Below are 9,960 nucleotides of genomic sequence, written 5' to 3' on the forward strand. Positions count from 1 at the left end.
TGGTAAAGCTTGTTGTGTAAGGTGTCTATGGAAAGGTTATGATTTGCTGGGGATGATCATGCTGTCTGTATGCATGTATTGCTGTTGTACTTAAAGTTATATGTATTGGTTCTATGCTGTCTGTATTCCAAACTTGCGCTATACTTCTGGGTGACACCCCAGACAATTTGGCATTAGCAGTACCTAGCCTGCTTGATGGCCAATCATCAGCTGTACAATTGACCCTTTGAAAGAAGGCAGGTACACTTTGTGACTCAGCGAGGAAGGCAGGGACATGCCTATGGACAGAACTGGTTTTACCATGCCCTGTGCTGGGAAGCTTGTGTTTGGAATCAGAGACTATAAAAGGCAGCTGCATCTTCTCCATTTTGTCTTCAATCCTGCTCCTTACCCCGGAGGAACTTTGCTACACTGAAGCTCCTAATAATGGCCTGAATGACCCACCCAAGCTGTGGATGGACTCCAGAGACTTGATTTGAGCCTGCAGTTTATTCCATCACTGCTGCAAGCCTGAACCAAGAACTTTGCCATTGCTGTATGTAATTGATTACTTTGACCAATTTTAGCTCTCATCTATATTTCTCTCTTTTATGAATAAACCGTTAGGTTTTAGATTCTAAAAGATTGGCAACAGCATAATTTGTGGGTAAGATCTGACTTTTATATTGACCTGGGTCTGGGGTTTGGTCCTTTGGGATCAGGAGACCCTTTTTCCTTTCACTGGGGTGTTGGTTTTCATAACCATTCATTTCCATAAGCAGTGATGCTAGCGGTGATACTGGGAAACTGGAGTGTCTGAGGGAATTGCTTAAATGATTTCTGGTTCGCGAGTGGGGTAAAACCGAAGTTCTCTGTGTTTGCCTGGTTTGGTGTGCCTTAGTTGTGAAGGACCCACAGCCTTGGGCTGTGACTGCCCTGCTCCAAGCAATTTGTCCTGAATTGATACTTTCAGAGGTGTCCCGTCAGAGGCCGCATTGCTACAGCATGCCAGCTCAGCCCCCAGGCTGCCCTAAACTCCACTGCGGTAGGGTGAGAACAGGCCAGTGAATCAAACCTCTCCTTACCATCCTCAATCTCCACAGCGCAGAGGGGAGATCTGCTGGTATAGCAGAGAATCCAGCCAGGCCTGTCACCACTCTGGTGACTGGAAGTCTGGTTCTGTGCTCCAGACACTGCTCTGTGACTCAGGACTGCTGGGTTTGCTTCCCTTGCCATGTGTCACCATGGCCAAGCCATTGGCTGTCTCTCAGCCTCTGCACAGGTGGATAAGAGCCCTGCCCTGCCTCACAGCAGTGGCGAGACATTCCAGGTGCTCAGACACTCTGAGACCCTAAGATCAGGGCGGTGTCAGGGTTCCATAGAGCATCACCTCTGACATTTGTTGATAAAAGGCTTCTTACAACAGCCTCCTGTGACAGCTGGCCTCTGGGAAGCCCCATGATTCCAGCACCTTAGTGTCTGCAACACATTTGGGGGTGCTCGGGGCTGAGAGTGAAGGGTCGGTAGTGGATTTCTGAGGGGAGTGATGGAGTGTCACAGGGATACCAGGAGTTTCAGCACAGTCACCCGATTGGTATTTGCAACCCGTTGAGGCTCAATGGGTCTAACTGCCAAACAGTGGAGCAAGGGTCACTGGGGCCTCATCTTAGATGTCTGGCTGAGAGAAAGCAGTCTCGGGGCAAAAGTCAGTTTCACACCTCAGCTCTGTAACATGGACATGGCTGAGCACTGTGGTGACTGGGCCCAGGCTCACACAGGTTTCAGCAAAGGCTGCTTCCACAAGAAAATGGCCAAAAGATGGGAAGATGCTCTCATAGACACAGGGTAACTAAGCTGTGTCCCAAGAGCTCCTTGGCTTTCCAAAAGAACGTAAGATGGGCCAGCTCTGTTCCTCTATCTCCAGAGCAAACCCTGTCTAACTTAGTTGGTAGAGAGATGTGAGATGGATGAGTGTAGATGTGTGACAGCTGCCTGTTATTTTAAAACCATTTTCTCTAATGCTTTGTGCTATTTGACAATAAACCGTCTACTTTGAAGGAGGCTGGGTTGGACTATGTAGTGCTGGTCACAAAGCCCCCTAAAGGGAAGGGATTGTGCTGTCCTACTCTCCTGCTGTGTGGGGCTATGCTGACTCTTTAAAATAAAAAAAGCCTCAGGCAATTCTGATTCCTAAAACAAAGAGTGGTTAATTTTCAGTGACACAGTTAATGTCCTTTTTAGAAACTATTTCAGAAGTACTCCACATCCTGGTTGCAATGGGTTTGTGCTATTAATTGTTTTGTTCAGTGAACCATTCTATGATACTATCTCCTGGTAACTCACAGGAAGCTGTTTCTAACACATACATTAAGGTCCTGCATTCATTTACTATGCAAGACTTGTGCAAGGCTTTCCAAACAGCCCTGAGAGTACAGAACCGCTGGCCTGTGTTACTGCAAAGAGCAGAGTCGAGGTGCAGCAAAGGGGAGTGCAATAGAGGTTGTACATAATTTACACCCATCAACTGTTACGCATTCATGGCTGAAGTAACCTGCACACTCAGCTAGGTATTAGTGCACAACTAGTGTTTGCATTATTCACCCATTTGTGAAGCCAACCCTTCCCCCCAGCTGAAGTAACTGTCAGTCTTATCTTGTAACTTGCCTGATATCCACAGATCATTGCACGGGGAGATGATGCCGTTCCTGTTAGGGTGAAGAGAATCTTGTTGGATGATTGATTTCTCTGGAATCAGTCAATGCTGACCGGGCAAAGCACTTCAATTTCTCTTGGAGGGATTCTTGAGAGTCAGGGTGTATCACAAAGAGCATTTGGTAAGGGAGAGTTAACAGAGTTCAGTTCTGATCGAATTTACACATTTATATGTGGAGTGCTGCAGTTGAAGTCACTGTTACTGAATTCAGAACCTGGCCCTGCGAATTGATCCCATGTGCTACAAAGAGGCAGTGGCAGAATTTTGACTCTGATGAGTTCTCATAAACATACAGCTGAGGGTAGCCTAGAATTCCTCCTTACCTGTAAGGGGTTAAGAAGCTCAAATAACCTGGTTGGCACCTGAGCAAAAGGACCAATGGGGAAAGAAGATATTTTCAAATTGGGGTTGTGGGGAGGGGGGTGGAAGAAGGCTTTGTTTGTCTCAGTATTGCAAAAAGACTAAGTAAATAAGGCAAGGCGTGTTAGGTTATCTTTTGTTTTTAGCTTGTGAATTTTCCCTTTGCGTAGAGGGAGATTTATCCCTGCTTTTTGTAACTTTAAAGTTTACCTAGAGGGGAATCCTCTGTTTTTTTATTCTGATTACCCTGTAAAGTTACCTTCCATCCTGATTTTATAGAGGTGCTTCTTTTACTTCTTTATAATAAAGTTCTGTTTTTGAAGAATCTGGTTTACGTATTTGGTACTAGATTATTCTCAAGGCTCCCCAGGAAAGGGGTTATGGGACTTGGGGGGATATTTTAAGGAAACAGGAACTCGAAGTGGTCCTTTTCCTGAATTTTTCTCTAACTCACTTGGTGGTGGCAGGAGAACCCATCCAAGGACAAGGAAGGATTTGTGCCTTGGTGAAGTGTTTAAGCTAAGCTGGTAGAAATAAACTTTGGGGGTCCTACATACGGGTCCCCACATCTGTACCCTATAGTTCACAGTAGGGAGGGAACCTTGACAGGAGTGGAGAAAGTGAAAAGAATGTATATAATGAGGCAATGAAACACATTTACAAATAGCTTCAATGGAGGACAGATAATACAACGACCGCTTTCACCATGCACTTGCTATGTGTTCATGCACGAGTCATGATACAATGGGCCACACTCAGAAGTGAAGGGCCAGAAAGGGTGTCTATGTGAAAGTTACAACTGTAAAATCACAGTTATCAAATAGGCTGCGGAACTCCCAGCCACAAGATATCACTGGGGATGAGACTATAGCAGGATTCAAAGAGGGGCTGGATGGTTATAGGGGTAATTGGAAAGGGCTGTAGACCCTCCTGATTTACACCACAAAATATGTCTAACTAGTGGTTGTCAAGGGGAAACTTTCCCTGGGTGCTGGTTATCTCATTGCTCCCTATTGCAGGGTTTCTTCCACCTGCCTCTGAAGCTTCTGGAACTGGCCACTGGATAGTGCACTAGATGGGCTACAGGTCTGATCCAGTCTGCCAGTGCCTGTCTTCCTATTAATGGTGTAAATCCAAGAGTGTGTTTTTGCTGATCTTTCTTGAGCTCCTGGGAGTCTCTAGACTTGCACTCAGAGCAGAAAGATGTCTAATTAAATATCAGCTAGTCTTCTGTTCTTTTTCCTTTCAGGAAGGAACGCTGAAAACTCCTTGAACCTGCCCAGTCCATTATGTCAGCTGTCAATGATACCAAATTCCAATTTACAATTTTCCTTCTCACCGGGATACTTGGAAAGGAAGATGTCTATCTCTGGATCTCTGTCCCTTTCTGCTTAATATATGTTATTTCAATAGTAGGAAATTCAGTCATTCTGTTCATTATAAAACAGATCCAAGCCTCCATGAGCCCATGCACATTTTCTTTCCATGTTGTCCATCACGGACCTTGGCTTATCAATATCTACCATACCAACGATACTGGGCATGTTCTTGTTCAACTCTAGGGAGATCAGCCTTGATGCCTGTTTTGCCCAGCTGTTCTTCATCCACTTGCTTCAATGTATGGAATCCTCCTTCCTCTTGTTGATGGCCTTTGACCGCTTCATTGCAATCTGTAACCCACTGAGATATGCCTCCATCTTAACTCCATGGAGGTTATCCAAAATGGGACTGCTGTTTGTGGTAAGAAGGGTGGTCTTAGTATTACCATTCCCTTTTCTGCTGAAATGGTTCCAATACTGTCAAACTAATATTCTTTCCCATTCCTACTGCATATATCAGGAGGTCATGAAGCTAGCTTGTTCGGATATCACAGTCAACAATATCTATGACGTGTCTACTCTAGTCTTAACCATTGGGTCGGACTCGTTGCTCATCTTCCTCTCTTATGTGATGATCATCAAAACAGTGCTGAATGTCGTGTCCCATGCAGAGTATCTCAGGGCCTTGAACACCTGCGTTTCCCACCTCTGTGCTGTCCTGCTCTTCTACATACCAGAGATCGGCTTGTCTGTGATACACAGATTTGGGAATAGCTCTTCTCACTTGCTTCAGTTTGTCCTGGGCTACTTCTATCTGCTGGTCCCACCCCTAATGAACCCCATTGTGTACAGTGTGAAAAGCAAACAACTTCATGCAAAGATAATCAGGATGTTCATCAACTGAAGGGTGAGTTCCTCACGCTCCTCCCATACTAGTGTGGAAGTATAACATTGTATAAGTATAACGTTGTATAAGGGGACATGGTGGATACATTGTATATGAGAGGGCATGCCAAAACATGTTACAAAGTATCTGAGGGAGCACACGTGGGGACAGTTAGCTTTTGAATGGAGAAGGAATTAAGATAGAGCCAGCACGTCTAAGAAGCAGGCATCAGAATGGAAGGTGTGAAGGGCAATTACTTAAGTTAACTGGAAGCTGTTAAAGGAGATTGTTAAGGGTGGCAGGTAATTGAAGATACGTGACTGGTCTCAGGGATCTCGGAGGGTGGTGACTAAAATCTTTTTCTTCTTTTGTCTGTAACTTCTCTGTAACTTGTTCTCCAGCAAGCTGTATAAATTAAGAGACACAAGCCCCACTCAGGGGGCTCACTTCTAAATGTATTAGCAGAGCAGCTTTGCTAATAAAACAGAGTGGTCTGATAAATTGTGAGTCTGAGTCAAACTTTGACAATTTGGAGGTCCCACCAAGATGGCAAGCAGCTTCACTGAGGCTGTGTGATCCCTGACTGCCTTGCAGGACGATCGTGGTAGCCGGCACCTGGAGGCTTAGTCCAAGCGATCCTCCACAAGACAGAAAGGTACACAGCAGCAGTGCAGTCTACGCCATTGAACTTGGTGGTTCCCACTCTGTTTGGGTAGGGGTCTTTGGATCCAGCTTCTGGAGTCAGACGTCTCAGGTAATTATTATTTTTTGTGCTTTAACCGGTTTGAGGACTGTCTTGTCTTTGTGTCTATCAGTCTTCCCCGTGGTGTGTGTGTGAATCTGGGAGCCATCTCTGTCCGGAGACTGGCTGACCAAGGGGTCCCCGTCCCCACGGTCTGAATAAGTGGAATCTGCACAGCTGCAGCCGCACCACGCCTTGGGTATAACCCCTGGTGTGAAAGCAAGGGCAGTTGAGGCAGTAGCCTGTGGGCTCCTTTCTGTGTTTTGCACCGGGCACCGTTCTGCTGAGCACGAATTTCCTTCTTGTGTGAGTGCTGTGTGAAGTCCTCCTGGATGGGTAGTCAGAAGTCTAAGGTAGAACAGTTCCCTAGGGGAACTCCAGCTTATTTTATGTATTTTAGGAGGGGTCCGGACTCTTGTAGGTTTCTTGAAAAATGGTCCAAATTAGCTCTAGAGAACCCCAAATTACAGTGGCCACTGTTAGGTTCTTGGGACAAGGATAGAGTGGATGCTTTAAAAAGCAAACTCGTCCTCCCAAAAACCAAATTGGAGAGAGGAGAATTAGACTGCTTCATGCACTGGTGGGAAGAGGCAAATCGTAGATGGACTGAGTCAAAACTCACCTCTCTTAAAAATTCTATCAAAAAACTAACAGTTCAATTGGATGCAGTCTCTCCCACCACTAGTCCGAGCGCTCCCCTTTGTCCAGTCCTGTGCAATGATCCGGATCAAACCCGACCCCCACCATACTCCTGCGCAAATAAGAAATCAGAAAAGAAAAAATCTTCAGTGACTACAGATAATGAAAGTGAAGATACCCTCATTGGCCTCGCAGCTCTGCAAAATATTATGAAGAAGAAATCCAAAGCAGACTGCAAAGATTCTCTTGACATCTTTTCTTGGAAAAGAGAACCTGATGGGAGGTTAATGAGAGACTCTGATCAAACTGTTGTGGCACCCTTACGAGTCCTTAAGATAGGAGAAAGTGAGTCCATATGGGATTATAAGCCCTGGACTCGTACAGAACTTTTATCTATAGTTAAAAGTTTTCCCAAACCACAGGAAAACTCTGTCAAATTTGCTGAGGAGTTTCTGTTAATCTGTGAAACCTATGAACCCTCTGAGACAGATCTCCTCCAACTGTGTAAATTGTTAGCTCCTGCCAGTTTTTATGAAAAATGTTTGGCTGCCGCAGACTGGCCAGCTGAGGCATGCCACTCAACCATAAAAAGTACTGGCCCAGATTCGGCATACAGAGACCGGTGTATGGCTCTTTGGATGCGCCTGCATCAAGCCATTCCCAAAGTGTGGTCTCCTAAAACAAACTGGACAGCAATACATTGCTGTAAGCAAGGGCAAGGAGAAAGCCCAGGTGACTATAGGTCCCGGCTAACTGATATTTTCCTACAACATTCAGGAATACCAGAGCCCGATGTAAATGGGCAGGGGGCCTTGGCACATGCATTTGTTGATGGTCTTCTCCCTGCCACAGGCAGCATGTTAAAACGAATAAGTGTGGGATGGGAGACTGAAACCATGGACAAATTGCTGGCGGTAGCAGAGCATTGCCACCACACTTTAAAAGAAAAGGAGGAACAGTCCTCCTAAAAGTTAATGGCTCTGCAGATACAGCATTATTCAGGACTAAGCAGACCACACCGGGGACAGGGACGGGGTTGCGGAAGGGGGCGGGGGGCTGCATTAACTGGGGTTTGTAACTACTGTAAACAGCCTGAACACTGGAAAAAAGAGTGTCCAAGACGACCTAATAATTGTATGGGAAATCAAGTGAACCCCCCGCTGGTTCCTCCAGCTGATCCCCAACCCTATTTTTCACCCCAACAATGATGGGATGCTGGGGAACCTCACAAAGGTTTAGCTCCCTTATTACCTCTGTCCCCTACTGGAGAATGTGTCCTAACTGTAAATGATCTCTCTCTCCCTTTCCTTGTTGATACTGGAGCTTCTCTTTCTACAATCCGCACCACTGACTTGCCTGAGGTTCCCCGATCTGGAAAATCTGTGTCTGCTGTTGGCATTACAGGGATCCCTACCTCTTTTCCCCTCTCAAAACCTTTGTCTGTTCAGGTCGGTCCCCTCTCTGAGGAGCATGCATTCCTCCTCTCTGATTCCACCCCTGCAAACCTTCTGGGAAGGGACTTGTTATGCAAACTTGGCTGTTCTATTTACTGCTCCCCAGATGCTGTCTATCTGCAAATCCCTCAGTCTTCCTTATGTGATTCTGTAGCCTCCCTGCTGTCTGAAACTTCCCTCTCCACTCCGGTCCCTTGCTGTCCCTTAACTCCGTCCCTAGAGCACCTAATCTCTCAGGTTCCTCCCTCCCTATGGCCATCGCACCCATCTGAAGTGGGCCGATTAAATACTGACCCAGTTCGGATTACTGTAGACAATTCCAAACTTCTGCCTCGCCTGTCTCAGTATCCTTTGAATCCTGAGGCAGAGGCTGAGATTGCTCCAGTTATATCTGCATTAAAAGAACAAGGAATTATTGTCCCTTGTTCCAGCCCCTGTAACACCCCTATCCTCCCAGTTCAAAAGGCTGATGGCAAATCATGGTGATTTGTTCAAGACCTTCGAGCTATTAACCGTATTGTCATACCTTCTTTTCCAGTGGTTCCTAACCCTGCTACAATACTAGCGTCTATTCCTTCAAATGCAACCACTTTACTGTTGTAGATTTGTGCTCCGCTTTCTTCTCTGTCCCAGTTCACTCTGAATCCCAGTATCTCTTTGCCTTCTCCTACAAGGGTCAGCAATATACATGGACTACCCTTCCCCAGGGGTATACAGAGAGTCCATCCTATTTTTCTCAAGCCCTAGCCAGGGATCTCGCTGATCTGGTTTACCCATCAGGATCCACACAGATCCAATATGTGGACAACTTACTCCTGTGCTCCCCCTCTCTGTCTGCCTCAGAAACTGATTCACTAACACTTCTCACAGCTTTCGCAAACAAGGGTCATAAGGCTTCTCGCACAAAATTGCAGCTCTGCCAAACCTCTGACACATACCTAGGCTTCCTTCTCTCCTGGGCTCCCGTACACTCTATCCGGCCTGGATACAAGCCATCCTTAGCTTTCCCCAGCCTTGCTCTCCACGCCAGGTCAGAAAATTCTTAGGCATGATAGGGTTCTGTAGGCAATGGATTCCCCAATATGCTTCTCTGGCTAAAACACTCCAAGAACTCACTCGATCCTCTGTACCTAACCCCATGCCATGGCCACTTGAAGCAAATGCTGCTTTCATCTCCCTTAAGCAGAATTTAGCATCTGCCCCTGCCTTAGGGTTACCTAACTATGACAATCCTTTTACCCTTTTCTGTCACGAACAATCTGCTTGTGCCCTCGGGGTTCTTCCTCAGGAGCACGGTGACAGAAATCACCCGGTGGCTTATTTTTCTGCAACCTTGGACCCTGTAGCCCAGGGTTTACCCCCTTGCCTACGCGCTGTAGCTGCTGCAGCACGCCTGGTTGAGATGTCTGAGTCCCTTGTCCTCCGCTCTCCTCTCACTCTCATGGTTCCCCATTCTGTGGAAACTCTCCTTCTGCAACGCAACACTGCTCACCTCTCCTCTGCTCGCCTCACTAGGTATGAACTTTTGCTGCTTTCAGCCTCACATATCACTATTAAGCGCTGCTCCCGGTTAAACCCTGCTACCCTCCTTCCTTTACCTAGTGATGGTGAACCCCATGACTGCCTTGCAACTGTCTCCGCTATCACTGTCCCGCGCCCCGACCTTTCAGATGTACCTCTCCCTACCTCTCCCTAATACCTCTCCTGGTATTATTCACTGATGGGTCCTGTTATAGAAATGACCAAGGCCACCTTCTTGCAGGGTACGCTGTGGTCTCTCTCTCTGAGACCATAGAAGCTGCGCCCTTACCCTCTGTGACCTCTGCCCAGGTGGCTGAACTGATTGCTCTAACCTGTGCCTGCTTTCT

General features: G+C 46.6%; 1 pseudogene; it reads left to right on the plus strand.

Annotated features, from left to right (window-relative positions):
• The first annotated feature begins 4,341 nt into the window (after nt 1-4,341).
• On the plus strand, nt 4,342-5,275 carry LOC140897054 (olfactory receptor 51G2-like; annotated as a pseudogene).
• The last annotated feature ends 4,685 nt before the right edge of the window (nt 5,276-9,960 follow it).

The sequence above is a fragment of the Lepidochelys kempii genome, chromosome 1 (assembly GCF_965140265.1).
Source record: "Lepidochelys kempii isolate rLepKem1 chromosome 1, rLepKem1.hap2, whole genome shotgun sequence".
Lineage (NCBI taxonomy): Eukaryota > Metazoa > Chordata > Testudines > Cheloniidae > Lepidochelys > Lepidochelys kempii.